We start from the raw sequence: 13721 nt of genomic DNA, 5'->3' as shown, positions 1-13721 counted from the left end.
ACAATAGCTACTGTTTAAGATAACTGTAACAACTAAAGAAATGTCACTCTAGTGGCGATGGTGATGATGTGATAGTGATTGTTGATAATGACGCCTACTGAACTCCTCTCACCTCTTTTATGTGTAGAAAGTCTTTGCTTTCAAAGTTGATAGCAGCACCTTGGACAGGACAGTCCGCATCTAGAGCCCCACAGTAACTCACGTTGGTCTTCACTGCAAATGCTACGGGTTTTGACTGGGGAGGACAGAGAGATACATAAAACAGTGTTTACGAAAGGATGCAGTGACCTGACCTGTCTCTCTTTGGCTCTCTGGACCTGACTAAACACTGCTTTATTTTTATGTTCAACCTTTATTTTACCAGGTAAATTGCCTGAGAACGCGTTCACATTTACAGATGTGGGATCTTAATTTGATCACTCTTTTGTTGCGGAGAATTGTCCGGCGCAAACTTGTAGTGTATTCAAGGTTTTAAAAGGCTTCAAAAGTTAGTAATTTCCCATTTAAACTGTCCAACACTCATTATAATCCACATAATAATTCACAGTTCCTGTTGCTGCAGGATTATTTTCCTGCTGTAGTAAACTGGCTCAAATTAAGATCCTACATCTGTTCGACCTGAGGAATAGTTGCAAGGGAGAAAAGAGGTTGAAGAAGTGTTGCTCACCTTAGCTCTCTCCAGTTTGGCCTGATTAAACTCCTGTATACCTAAACTACTGACTCTTACCGTGGCTCTCTCCAGCTGCAGTTGGGTCTGGCGCTTGGCTTCAAGCTAATTAACTAACTAAACTCCTGACTCTACTAACCCTGGCTCTCTAGGCCTGACTATCGGGTGAAGGAGAGGTTGCCTTCTTTGGCTCTCTCTCTCAGCTGCAGTTGTACCTGGCACTCGACTTCAAACCAGACTTATTCCTGACTGAGGGCGCGATTAAATTCATAGTGCTTATGATCAGCACTGTAGTGCGATTTAAACGTAAACGTAAAATCCAGATTGAGCTGAGATACTGTATGTAGCGTTTACTGTGAATGCAGTCTCCGCGAACACGGGAACATTGCCTTTAAATTTGTAGCGTGTTGGCTCTCTCCAACTGACTAGGGGTTAGAAGCCAGGTTACCTACCTTGGCTCTCTCCAACTGCAGCTGGGCCTGGCGCTCGGCTTCAAGCCGAGACGCCTCCGGGTCGTCCTCCAGGGACACGTCGGAATCTGAGGGTCTACTAGTGTAGGAATCAGCTGAACCCTAGAGAGAGAGAGAGAGAGAGAGAGAGAGAGCGAGAGAGAAAGAACAGAAGGTTTACAAAGAAATTCTGCAAAGACTCCATGTTTTCAAATTATCAACCAAGATGATATCAGTCAAAATAACTTGCTACTTGATCTAAAAACACCTACTAAGGCCAATTCCAAGCTCTAAAAGTAGCCCATTGCGTCACTGAGTTGAGATTTGATAACCTGTCTGGCCTGGCCCCATGTGACCTGTCTGGCCTTTCCCTGGCCCCATGTGACCTGTCTGGCCTTTCCCTGGCCCCATGTGACCTGTCTGGCCTTGCCCTGGCCCCATGTGACCTGTCTGGCCTTGCCCTGGCCCCATGTGACCTGTCTGGCCTTTCCCTGGCCCCATGTGACCTGTCTGGCCTTTCCCTGGCCCCATGTGACCTGTCTGGCCTTTCCCTGGCCCCATGTGACCTGTCTGGCCTTGCCCTGGCCCCATGTGACCTGTCTGGCCTTTCCCTGGCCCCATGTGACCTGTCTGGCCTTTCCCTGGCCCCATGTGACCTGTCTGGCCTTTCCCTGGCCCCATGTGACCTGTCTGGCCTTGCCCTGGCCCCATGTGACCTGTCTGGCCTTGCCCTGGCCCCATGTGACCTGTCTGGCCTTTCCCTGGCCCCATGTGACCTGTCTGGCCTTTCCCTGGCCCCATGTGACCTGTCTGGCCTTGCCCTGGCCCCATGTGACCTGTCTGGCCTTGCCCCGGCCCCATGTGACCTGTCTGGCCTTGCCCCGGCCCCATGTGACCTGTCTGGCCTTGCCCCGGCCCCATGTGACCTGCGTAGCTACGACTGCCAGTTCCAGTTCATGCTCAGTTCCTGTAGTGCTTTCCAATGCAGTCGTGTCTGAGGAGCGTGTGTGTGAGGTGAAGACTGCAACATCATACAGTACATCTACTAAGGTTCCCCTGTTTATTTACTGAAGTGAACCAAGGCAAACCTTGCAGCATATTCAGTGAGATGCTGCCACACCATGCTTTAACTTCCCATCTAAACAGTATTATCAGGTTCATATCACCCACCAACAGTCAGTCACCACACAATGTGCTGCTTTTAGATGGTGCGTAGATGGTGTGATGGTGCATAGTAGAGGTCGACCGATTAATCGGCATGGCCGATTTCAAGTTTTCATAACAATCGGTAATCGGCATTTTTGGACACCAATTATGGCCGATTACATTGCACTCCACGAGGAGACTGCGTGGCAGGCTGACTACCTGTTATGCGAGTGCAGCAAGGAGCCAAGGTAAGGTGCCAGCCAGCATTAAACTTATCTTATAAAAAACAATAAATCTTAACAAAATCACTAGTTAACTACACATGGTGGATGATATTACTAGTTTATCTAGCTTGTCCTGCGTTGCATATAATCGATGCAGTGCCTGTTAATTTATCATGGAATCACAGTCTACTTCGCCAAACGGGTGATGATTTAACAAGCGCATTCGCAAAAAAGCACTGTCGTTGCACCAATGTGTACCTAACCATAAAATCAATGCCTTTCTTAAAATCAATACACATGTATATATTTTTAAACCTGCGTATTTAGTTAATATTGCCTGCTAACATGAATTTCCTTTAACTAGGGAAATTGTGTCACTTCTCTTGTGTTCTGTGCAAGCAGAGTCAGGGTATATGCAGCAGTTTGGGCTGCCTGGCTCGTAGCGAACTGTGTGAAGACCATTTCTTCCTAACAAAGACCGTCATTAATTTGCCAGAATTGTACATAATTGTGACATAACGTTGAAGGTTGTGCAATGTAACAGCAATATTTACACTTAGGGATACCACCCGTTAGATAAAATACGGAACGGTTCCCTATTTCACTGAAAGAATAAACATTTAGTTTTCAAAATGATCGTTTCCGGATTTGACCATATTAATGACCTACGGCTCATATTTCTGTGTGTTATTATATTATAATTAAGTCTATGATTTGATAGAGCAGTCTGACTGAGCGGTGGTAGGCAGCAGCAGGCTCATAAGCATTCATTCAAACAGCACTTTCCTGCATTTGCCAGCAGCTCTTCGCTGTGCTTCAAGCATTGCGATGTTTATGACTTCAAGCCTATCAACTCCCGAGATTAGGCTGGCAATACTAAAGTACCTATTAGATCATCCAATAGTTAAAGGTATATGAAATACAAATGGTATAGAGAGAAACAGTGCTATAATAACTACAACCTAAAACTTCTTACCTGGGAATATTGAAGACTCATGTTAAAAGGAACCACCAGCTTTCATATGTTCTGAGCAAGGAACTTAAACGTTAGCTTTTTTACATGGCACATATTGACTTTTACTTTCTTCTCCAACACTTTGTTTTTGCATTATTTAAACCAAATTGAACATGTATTATTATTTATTTGAGACTAAATTGATTTTATTGATGTGTTATATTAAGTTAAAATAAGTGTTCATTCAGTATTGTTGTAATTGTCATTATTACAAATATATATATATATAAAAATCGGCCCGATTAATCGGTATCGGCTTTTTTTTGGTCCTCCAATAGACGGTATCAGTATCGGCGTTGAGAAATCATAATCGGTCAACCTCTAGTGCATAGATGGTGTGACGGTGCATAGATGGTGTGACGGTGCATAGATGGTGTGACGGTGCATAGATGGTGTGATGGTGCATAGATGGTGTGACGGTGCATAGATGGTGTGACGGTGCATAGATGGTGTGTCCGTTTTCCGTGTTCCGTTTTCTTGTGTATTTACTGTTGTGTTTTCTATTGGTTGGTGTAATAACATTTCCGCTAAGGGGGATTAATAAAGTACTATCTTATCTTATCTCAGCCATAACTTTGGAGACATGAACAGGATAACCAGGGTAGGTATCAAGTTAAGCTATTCAAACACCTCAACACTTTCTGAAAGAAACCTGGGAAGAGCATCACATCTATAGTAGAAGACATTGATTCCCTCATCGTATTGGCTCACTGTCAGCTAAACCTGTCATGGGTAAAAATAGATCTGCCCCTCGGCCCCTTCTCAGTCAGTCTGAAACCCAACATGCTGTACACTCACAGTCACCATCCTTCAATCCCCCCATCTCTTCTCATTCCCAGCTGACCCACACACACACGAGAGGAAGACTGACTCCCCTCATGCCAGACTGATACACACCCACACACCACTGCCAAATATAGCTCAATAACAACGGCACAGTGGCAAGCAGTAGCCTCGCTCCACCCTTCCCTCACTTTCTCCTCTCCCAAAACATTTTGCCAGTCTCGATCCAGAGCACAGCTTTTTTCACCCCCACTCCACTTCTTTCCCCTCTCCCTCCGTGTCCCCCCCCCCCCCCCCTCCGATCCTAAACACACCAGGCTGGAACCAGCGATCCATATCATTTAAATATCAAAGCGAGCCGAAGGGGCATGGATCTAAAGGTACTTCCGCAACAGGAAGAAACAAAGCAGAATTAACAAGAAAGTTCAGTTTGGTTAATAGTGCTGCGGATGGGAACAATACATAATAGACTGAGTTTTAACATATATATATATATATATATATATATATATATATATATATAATTGTATGTTAATGCTTTATAACTGGTAATAAGCAACTATGAGACTTTATAATGCCTTATAATAATGATTAGTAGTGTTGCGGATGGGAATGACTAATACACTAAATGGTTGTGTTTTACACATGTCTTTCTGCTTGCAGTGATGCCCTTCATCTATACGCCATCCTGTAGGCTTAGTTAATTAATTATTGATATCCATAGTGTCACGTCCTGACCAGTAAAGGGGTTATTTGTTATTGTAGTTTGGTCAGGACGTGGCAGGGGGTATTTGTTTTATGTGGTTCGGGGTGGTTGTGTGTTTAGTAGGGTGTTTGATTTATTATTCCGGGTTTTGGGCACTGGTCTATGTTAATGTATTTCTATGTTTAGTCTAGTTCTTTGTATTTCTATGTTTAGTTAATTGGGGATTGGACTCTCAATTGGAGGCAGGTGTTTTCTAGTTGCCTCTGATTGAGGGTCCTATATATAGGTATGTGTTTGTTTTAGTATTTGTGGGAGATTGTGCTGGGTATAGCTTTGTTGCCTTACCGGCCTGTTATTAGTCGTTGTGTTTTTTTTTGTGTACGTGTTGTCCATTTAATAAAAGAAGATGAGTGCACATTTCCCCGCTGCGTCTTGGTCCACTTTACCCTACGACAACCGTGACACATAGAGCCGAAGCGCCTCTAGACTTTTGGGGGCCCCCCCTTCCACCTTGCGGACAAAACATTTTAGTGCCCCTCCCCTTCGGGGATAATTTATTTTGCAGCGTTTCAGAATTTCCTGCAATTCTACACATTATGGAATGTTCATATGATATCTGAGTGAGAGTGACTTAAACAATATATGGAAAAGTCTAAATGGGATCCTTGGGACGTTCCAACTCTGATGTCATCCCATGGAAGTTGAAATTGAAAACAGTTAAGTTAGGGTTAGGGTAAGGATAGGGGGGCCCCTGGAGTGATGAGGGCCCCCTGGAGGTGAGGGCTCCTTGGTACATGCCCTTCGTACCCGGTTAGTAATTTGGTGACGATTACTACATGGCTTAGATAGCTGGCTAGACTACTTTACCTAACAATCTAAAACATATCAGTTGACATGGGATAATTGAGTGATTGTCAGTGACTGACATAAGTTGATGATGGCTGATGCAGTACCAAATGTAGAAATTGCACCTGGTGTATTCCACTTTTCTAACTTTCAACAGTACTTTGAGACCCCGACTGAGTTCCTTAAGAAAAGGTTCTGCACAGAAGACACATGGACATGTATACAGAAAAACACAGTAACCAAAACACATGACGTCACATAGTGTAGATGGGATACTAATAGGAGACCTTTATCCACTAACCAAATCCACTCTGGTGCAAAAGGACCACACTGAGCACTAGATAGAGATATGGCTCATGCAGAAAAGAAGAAGTTAATCAATATAATGTTAGAGACCAACACTACTTCTACATAATCAATCATGTTTAATCAATGTAGCAGTTTTAAATCAAATATCCTGTTATTTAAAAAAAATATTTAAATCATGGCTTATGCCGTGTTTATATGCTATCTGAGGGGCACGACCTTGGTGTCTTAGAATATTCCGATTTTCACTTCTCCGCTCTGTGAATCTTAGAAGTACAAAACCTGTGGTTCGCTTTGCAGAAAACTCTTTATTGTCAAACACGCAAACTCTAGTTGAATTAGATCATTTTCCGATTTGAACAATTATCCAAAGCTTGGGCCACTGTGTTGTTCTGAAGACTACTGTAGGCTACCTTCAGTGCAGACACAAGTCACAAAACATTTAATTCCTTTTCTTCCCCTCAGAAGAAACATGAGCCTTTAACACCAATCACTGCAAAATTCACCGTATCTAATACCAGAGCTTTTAAAGATCACCTAAAAGACCTAGCTGCCAACCACAAAACACTGAGATCAGATCAATACAGTCATATAATACTGGGAGACACACCGGATCCTAGAAGGGGATGACATTCAGAGATATGGTTGTATGTATATAATTGCCATAGCCTGAGGGCCATCCCATGACCATTAATTCCCTGAAGTATTTACATTGTATATAACTTACTAGTAATATATAGTGGAACCATCATCATAGTATTTACATTGTATATAACTTACTAGTAATACATAGTGGAACCATCATCATAGTATTTACATTGTATATAACTGACAGTAATACATAGTGGAACCATCATCATAGTATTTCCATTGTATATAACTGACAGTAATACATAGTGGAACCATCATCATAGTACTTACATTGTATATAACTGACTAGTAATACATAGTGGAACCATCATCATAGTATTTACATTGTATATAACTGACAGTAATACATAGTGGAACCATCATCATAGTATTTACATTGTATATAACTGACAGTAATACATAGTGGAACCATCATCATAGTATTTACATTGTATATAACTTACTAGTAATACATAGTGGAACCATCATCATAGTATTTACATTGTATATAACTTACTAGTAATACATAGTGGAACCATCATCATAGTATTTACATTGTATATAACTGACAGTAATACATAGTGGAACCATCATCATAGTATTTACATTGTATATAACTTACTAGTAATACATAGTGGAACCATCATCATAGTATTTACATTGTATATAACTGGCAGTAATACATAGTGGAACCATCATCATAGTATTTACATTGTATATAACTGACAGTAATACATAGTGGAACCATCATCATAGTATTTACATTGTATATAACTTACTAGTAATACATAGTGGAACCATCATCATAGTATTTACATTGTATATAACTGACAGTAATACATAGTGGAACCATCATCATAGTATTTACATTGTATATAACTGACAGTAATACATAGTGGAACCATCATCATAGTATTTACATTGTATATAACTGACAGTAATACATAGTGGAACCATCATCATAGTATTTCCATTGTATATAACTGACAGTAATACATAGTGGAACCATCATCATAGTATTTACATTGTATATAACTGACAGTAATACATAGTGGAACCATCATCATAGTATTTCCATTGTATATAACTGACAGTAATACATAGTGGAACCATCATCATAGTATTTACATTGTATATAACTGACAGTAATACATAGTGGAACCATCATCATAGTATTTACATTGTATATAACTGACTAGTAATACATAGTGGAACCATCATCATAGTATTTACATTGTATATAACTGACAGTAATACATAGTGGAACCATCATCATAGTATTTACATTGTATATAACTGACAGTAATACATAGTGGAACCATCATCATAGTATTTACATTGTATATAACTGACAGTAATACATAGTGGAACCATCATCATAGTATTTACATTGTATATAACTGACAGTAATACATAGTGGAACCATCATAATAGTATTTACATTGTATATAACTTACTAGTAATACATAGTGGAACCATCATCATAGTATTTACATTGTATATAACTGACAGTAATACATAGTGGAACCATCATCATAGTATTTACATTGTATATAACTGACAGTAATACATAGTGGAACCATCATCATAGTATTTACATTGTATATAACTGACAGTAATACATAGTGGAACCATCATCATAGTATTTACATTGTATATAACTGACAGTAATACATAGTGGAACCATCATCATAGTATTTACATTGTATATAACTGACAGTAATACATAGTGGAACCATCATCATAGTATTTACATTGTATATAACTGACAGTAATACATAGTGGAACCATCATCATAGTATTTACATTGTATATAACTGACAGTAATACATAGTGGAACCATCATCATAGTATTTACATTGTATATAACTGACAGTAATACATAGTGGAACCATCATCATAGTATTTACATTGTATATAACTGACAGTAATACATAGTGGAACCATCATCATAGTATTTCCATTGTATATAACTTACTAGTAATACATAGTGGAACCATCATCAGAGAGACAAGAGAGAGAGCGAGAGAGAGAGAGAGAGAGAGAGAGAGAGAGAGAGAGAGAGAGAGAGGGAGAGAGAGAGAGAGAGAGAGAGAGAGAGAGAGACCTTGGGTACAGGTAGAACCTTTTGGGTTCCATGTATACTAACTAACACCCTCACAGAATAAAGCCTATTCTCTTTCACACAGCAACAAATAAACACGAGGTAGTAACATAGTCTGCCCAGCAGGTGGAGCTGTACACATTGCAGTCAGTCAGTGAGACAGCCTCTCAGTAACAGCATGTTATAACACCACTTTCCCCAAATTACAGTTCAGAAAGACTCATGGCCTATTTCCATTCAGCCGCTCACATTTTTTTCTGAACCCACATTTTTGTTGATTGGTCATAAAAGTAGTACCCTACATAGTACCCTCCAAGCTCATCATTAAACTCGAGGCCCTGGGACTGAACCCCGCCCTGTGCAACTGCATCCTGGACTTCCTGACCGCCCGCCCCCAGGTGGTGAAGGTGGTAAACAACACCTCCGCTTCGCTGATCCTCAACACTGGGGCCCCACAAGGGTGCGTTGCGGGCTCACTCCCCTCCTGTCTCGCTGTTCACCCATAACTGCGTGGCCACGCACGCCTCCAACTCAATCATCAAAGTGTGCAGATGACACATCAGTAGTAGGCTTGATTACCAACAATGATGAGACAGCCTACAGGGAGGAGGTGAGGGCTCTGGGAGTGTGGTGCCAGGAAAATAATCTCTCACTCAACGTCAACAAAACAAAGGAGATGATCGTGGACTTCAGGAAACAGCAGAGGGAGCACCCCCCTATTCACATCGACGGGACCGCAGTGGAGAAGGTGGAAAGCTTCCACCCATACAGACAGTGTGGCGAAGAAGGCGCAACAGCGCCTCTTCAACCTCAGGAGGCTGAGTAAATTTGGCTTGACACCTTAAACCTTGACAAACTTTTACAGATGCACAATCGAGAGCATCCTGTCGGGCTGTATCACCGCTTGATACGGAAACTGCACTGCCCGCAACCGCAGGGCTCTCCAGAGGGTGGTGCGGTCTGCCCAACGCACCACTGGGGGCAAACTACCTGCCCTCCAGGACACCTACACCACCCGATGTCACAGGAAGGCCAAAACGTTAATCAAGGACAACAACCACCCGAGCCACTGCCTGTTCACCCCGCTATCATTCAAAAGGCGAGGTCAATATAGGTGCATCAAAGCTGAGACAGAGAGACTGAAAAACAGCTTCTATCTCAAGGCCATCAGACTGTTAAATAGCCATCACTAGCACATAGAGGCTGCTTCCTATATACATAGACTTGAAATCACTGGCCACTTTAATAAATGGAGGACTAGTCACTTTAATAATGTCTACATATCTTGCATTACTCATCTTATATCTATTTACTGTCTCCTACTGTATCTTATTCTATGCCGCTCTGACATTGCTTGTCTGTATATTTTTGTATTCTTAATTCCATTCCTTTACTAGATTTGTGTGTATTGGGTATATGTTGTGTAATTGTTAGATATTACTTGTTAGATATTACTGCACTGTCGGAGCTAGAAGCACAAGCATTTCTCTACACCCACAATAACATCTGCTAATCACACGTATGTGACCAATACAATTTTATTTTAGTTGTTGTACTATTCTATATCTTTTAACTGAATTGAAACTATTTCATAATTTCCAAACTCAGTATAAACCACAAGTATCTGAAACAAGATAGCAACATGCAAAGTACAAAGTGGAGCAACAAAGTCCAGGGAGGTAAGATGGAAAGACAGAACGTTCCTGTATGTCTGAGGGGGGAGGGGAGTGGGGACAAAAGGAGGGAGGAAGAGAGGGAGGGGGGGATGCTGACAAAGTGAGTGAACAAGAATAGACTTTCTGCTGAGGTAGGTAGAGCGCGTTGAAAACATGAGGAAGGGTTGAGCACAAATGAGAGGAGAGAAGGCAAGGTACAAGAGGAGTGGAGAGTGAGGAGGAGAAGAGCATTGGAGCATTAGATTAGAAGAAAGGTACCAGATTGGGGAGACAGAGAGCAGATGGAAAGACACACAGGTGGACTGACGCTGAGACAGACACACAGACTGAGTCACGGACAAAGGCAGAGAGAGGGAAAGAGACAGAGAGCAACACAATACCTTATTACCAATTAGTCCTGTAGCGCTCGAGTCGGACATGCTTCTACTGCTGCCTGCTCTCTCTTCCCCTCCATTTCACACATGCAGACCCCCCCGCTTGTAACTGTGTTTAGAACCCCTCCCTTTACATTACACATATTCCCATTGTTTACAACACATCCTCCTCTATATAATAACGCTCTATGAACTCTATATGATAACTCAATATGATCTCTCTGTGATAAATCTCAATGTGATAACTGTCTATGTGATAACACTCAATGTGATAACTCTATATGATAACTCCCTATGTGAAAACACTGTGATAACTACATGATAACTGTCTCTGTGATAACACACTATGTCATAACTCTCTATATGATAACGCTCTATGTGATAACTGTCTATGTGATAGCACTCTATGTGATAACTCTCCATGTGGAAACACTATGTGAGAACTCTCTATATGATAACACTCTATGCGATAACTCTCTATATGTCACGGCTGTTGTAAGGAGGAGCGGACCAAAGTGCAGCGTTTGTGTTGTTCCACATTTTATTTATACTGTGAAACTATGCAATACATAAATAAACTTGAATGACAAAAAAACAACAAACTGTGACGCAAAGGTGAAACAGACACTACTCAAAACTACAATCTCCCACAAACCCAAGTGGGACAAACACCAACTTAAATATGACCTCCAATTAGAGACAACGATGCCCAGCTGCCTCTAATTGGAGATCATCTCAAACAAAGCCCAACATAGAAATACAAAAACTAGAACAACCCAACATAGAGATACAAAACTAGAACATAACATAGAAAAAAAATAAAAATAGAAAACCCCCCTGTCACGCCCTGACCTACTCTACCATAGAAAATAACAGCTTACCATGGTCAGGACGTGACACTATATGATAACTCTCTATCTGATAACTCTCTATGTGACAACTGTCTATGTGATAATGCTCTATGTGATAACTCCCTATATGATAACGGTCTATGTGATAACACTCGATGTGATAACTCTATATGTGATAGCTGTCTGTGATAATTCTCTATATGATAACTCTCTATATGATAACACTCTACATGATAACTCTCTAGTAACTCTCTAAATGATAACAGTCGATGTGATGCCTCTCTATATGATAACTCTCTATGTAATAACTGTCTATATAATAACTATCTATGTGATAACTGTCTATGTGATAACTCATTATGCAATAACTCTGTATATATGATAACACTCTATATAATAACTGTCTATATGATAACTCTCTATGTGTAACGGTCTATGTGATATCTCTCTATATGATAACTCTCTATGTGAAAACTCTATTTAATAACTGTCCATATGATAACTCTGTATGTGATAACTGTCTATGTGATAACTATCTATGTGATCTCAATGTGATAACTCTCTATGTGATACATCTCAATGTGATAACTCTCTATGTTATAACTGTCTATGCGATAACGCTCTATGTGATAGCTGTCTATGTGATAACACTCTATGTGATAACTCCCTATATGATAACGGTCTATGTGATAACACTCGATGTGATAACTCTATATGTTATAGCTGTCTGTGATAATTCTCTATATGATAACTGTCTATGTGATAACTCTCTAAATGATAACAGTCTATGTGATGCCTCTATATGATAACTCTCTATGTAATAACTGTCTATATAATAACTATCTATGTGATAACTGTCTATGTGATAACTCGCAATATGATAACTCCTTATGCAATAACTGTATATATGATAACACTGTATATAATAACTGTCTATATGATAACTCTCTATGTGTAACAGTCTATGTGATATCTCTCTATATGATAACTCTCTATGTGATAACTCTATTTAATAACGGTCAATGTGATAACTCTCTATGTGATAACTGTCTATGCGATAACGCTCTATGTGATAGCTGTCTATGTGATAACACTCTATGTGATAACTGTCAATGTGATAACTCTCTATGTGATAACTGTCTATGTGATAACACTATGTGATAACTTTATATGTAATAACTGTCTATGTGATTACACTCTATATGATATCTGTGTGTGTGATAACTCTCTATGTGATACATCTGAATGTGATAACGCTCTATGTGATAACTGTCTATATGGTAACTCTCCATATACGATAACACTCTATGTGATAACCTTCTATGTGATAACTGTCTATATGATAACTCTCTATATGATAACTGTCTGTGTGATAACTCTATGTGATACATCCCGATGCAATAACTCTCTACATGATAACTGTCCACGCAATAATGGTCTATGTGACAACTGTCTGTATGATAACTCTCTATATGATAACGATCTATGTGATAACTGTCCATATGATAACTCTCTATATGATATCGCTCTATGTGATAACTCTCTATATGATATCGCTCTATGTGATAACTCTCTATATGATAACGGTCTGTGTGATAACTCTCGATGTGATACATGTCAATGTCATAACTTTCTATGTGATAACTGTCTATATGATAAATCTCAATGTGATAACTCTCTATGTGATACATCTCTATGTGATAACTGTCTATCTGATAACTGTCTATATGATAACACTGTATGTGATAACTTTCTATGTGATAACTGTCTATATGATAACGCTCTATGTGATAACTCTCTATGTGATAACTGTCTGTGTGATAACTCTCTATGTGATACATCTCAATGTGGTAACTCTCTATGTGATAACTGTTTATGTGATAACACTCTATGTGATAACTCTCTATATGATAACTCTTTATGTGATAACCCCCTATGTGATAA

The 13721-nt window shown here is 40.0% G+C and overlaps 1 long non-coding RNA gene across 1 annotated transcript in view; it reads right to left on the bottom strand.

The window, feature by feature from the left end:
- Window positions 1-225: 225 nt before the first annotated feature.
- LOC145860924 (uncharacterized) overlaps window positions 226-13721 on the bottom strand; it is a 38998-nt gene continuing 25502 nt past the window's right edge. The window contains exons 2-3 of the long non-coding RNA XR_014380703.1: window positions 1120-1239; window positions 226-235 (exon numbers count right to left, since the gene is read on the bottom strand). This is a non-coding gene — a long non-coding RNA (uncharacterized LOC145860924). The remainder of the gene's footprint in view (window positions 236-1119; window positions 1240-13721) is intronic.

The sequence above is a fragment of the Salmo salar genome, chromosome 15 (genome assembly GCF_965601325.2).
Source record: "Salmo salar chromosome 15, fSalSal1, whole genome shotgun sequence".
Classification (NCBI taxonomy): Eukaryota; Metazoa; Chordata; class Actinopteri; order Salmoniformes; family Salmonidae; genus Salmo; species Salmo salar.
The sequence above is the reverse complement of the archived record's forward strand: the minus strand, read 5'-3'. Positions and strand labels throughout refer to the sequence as shown.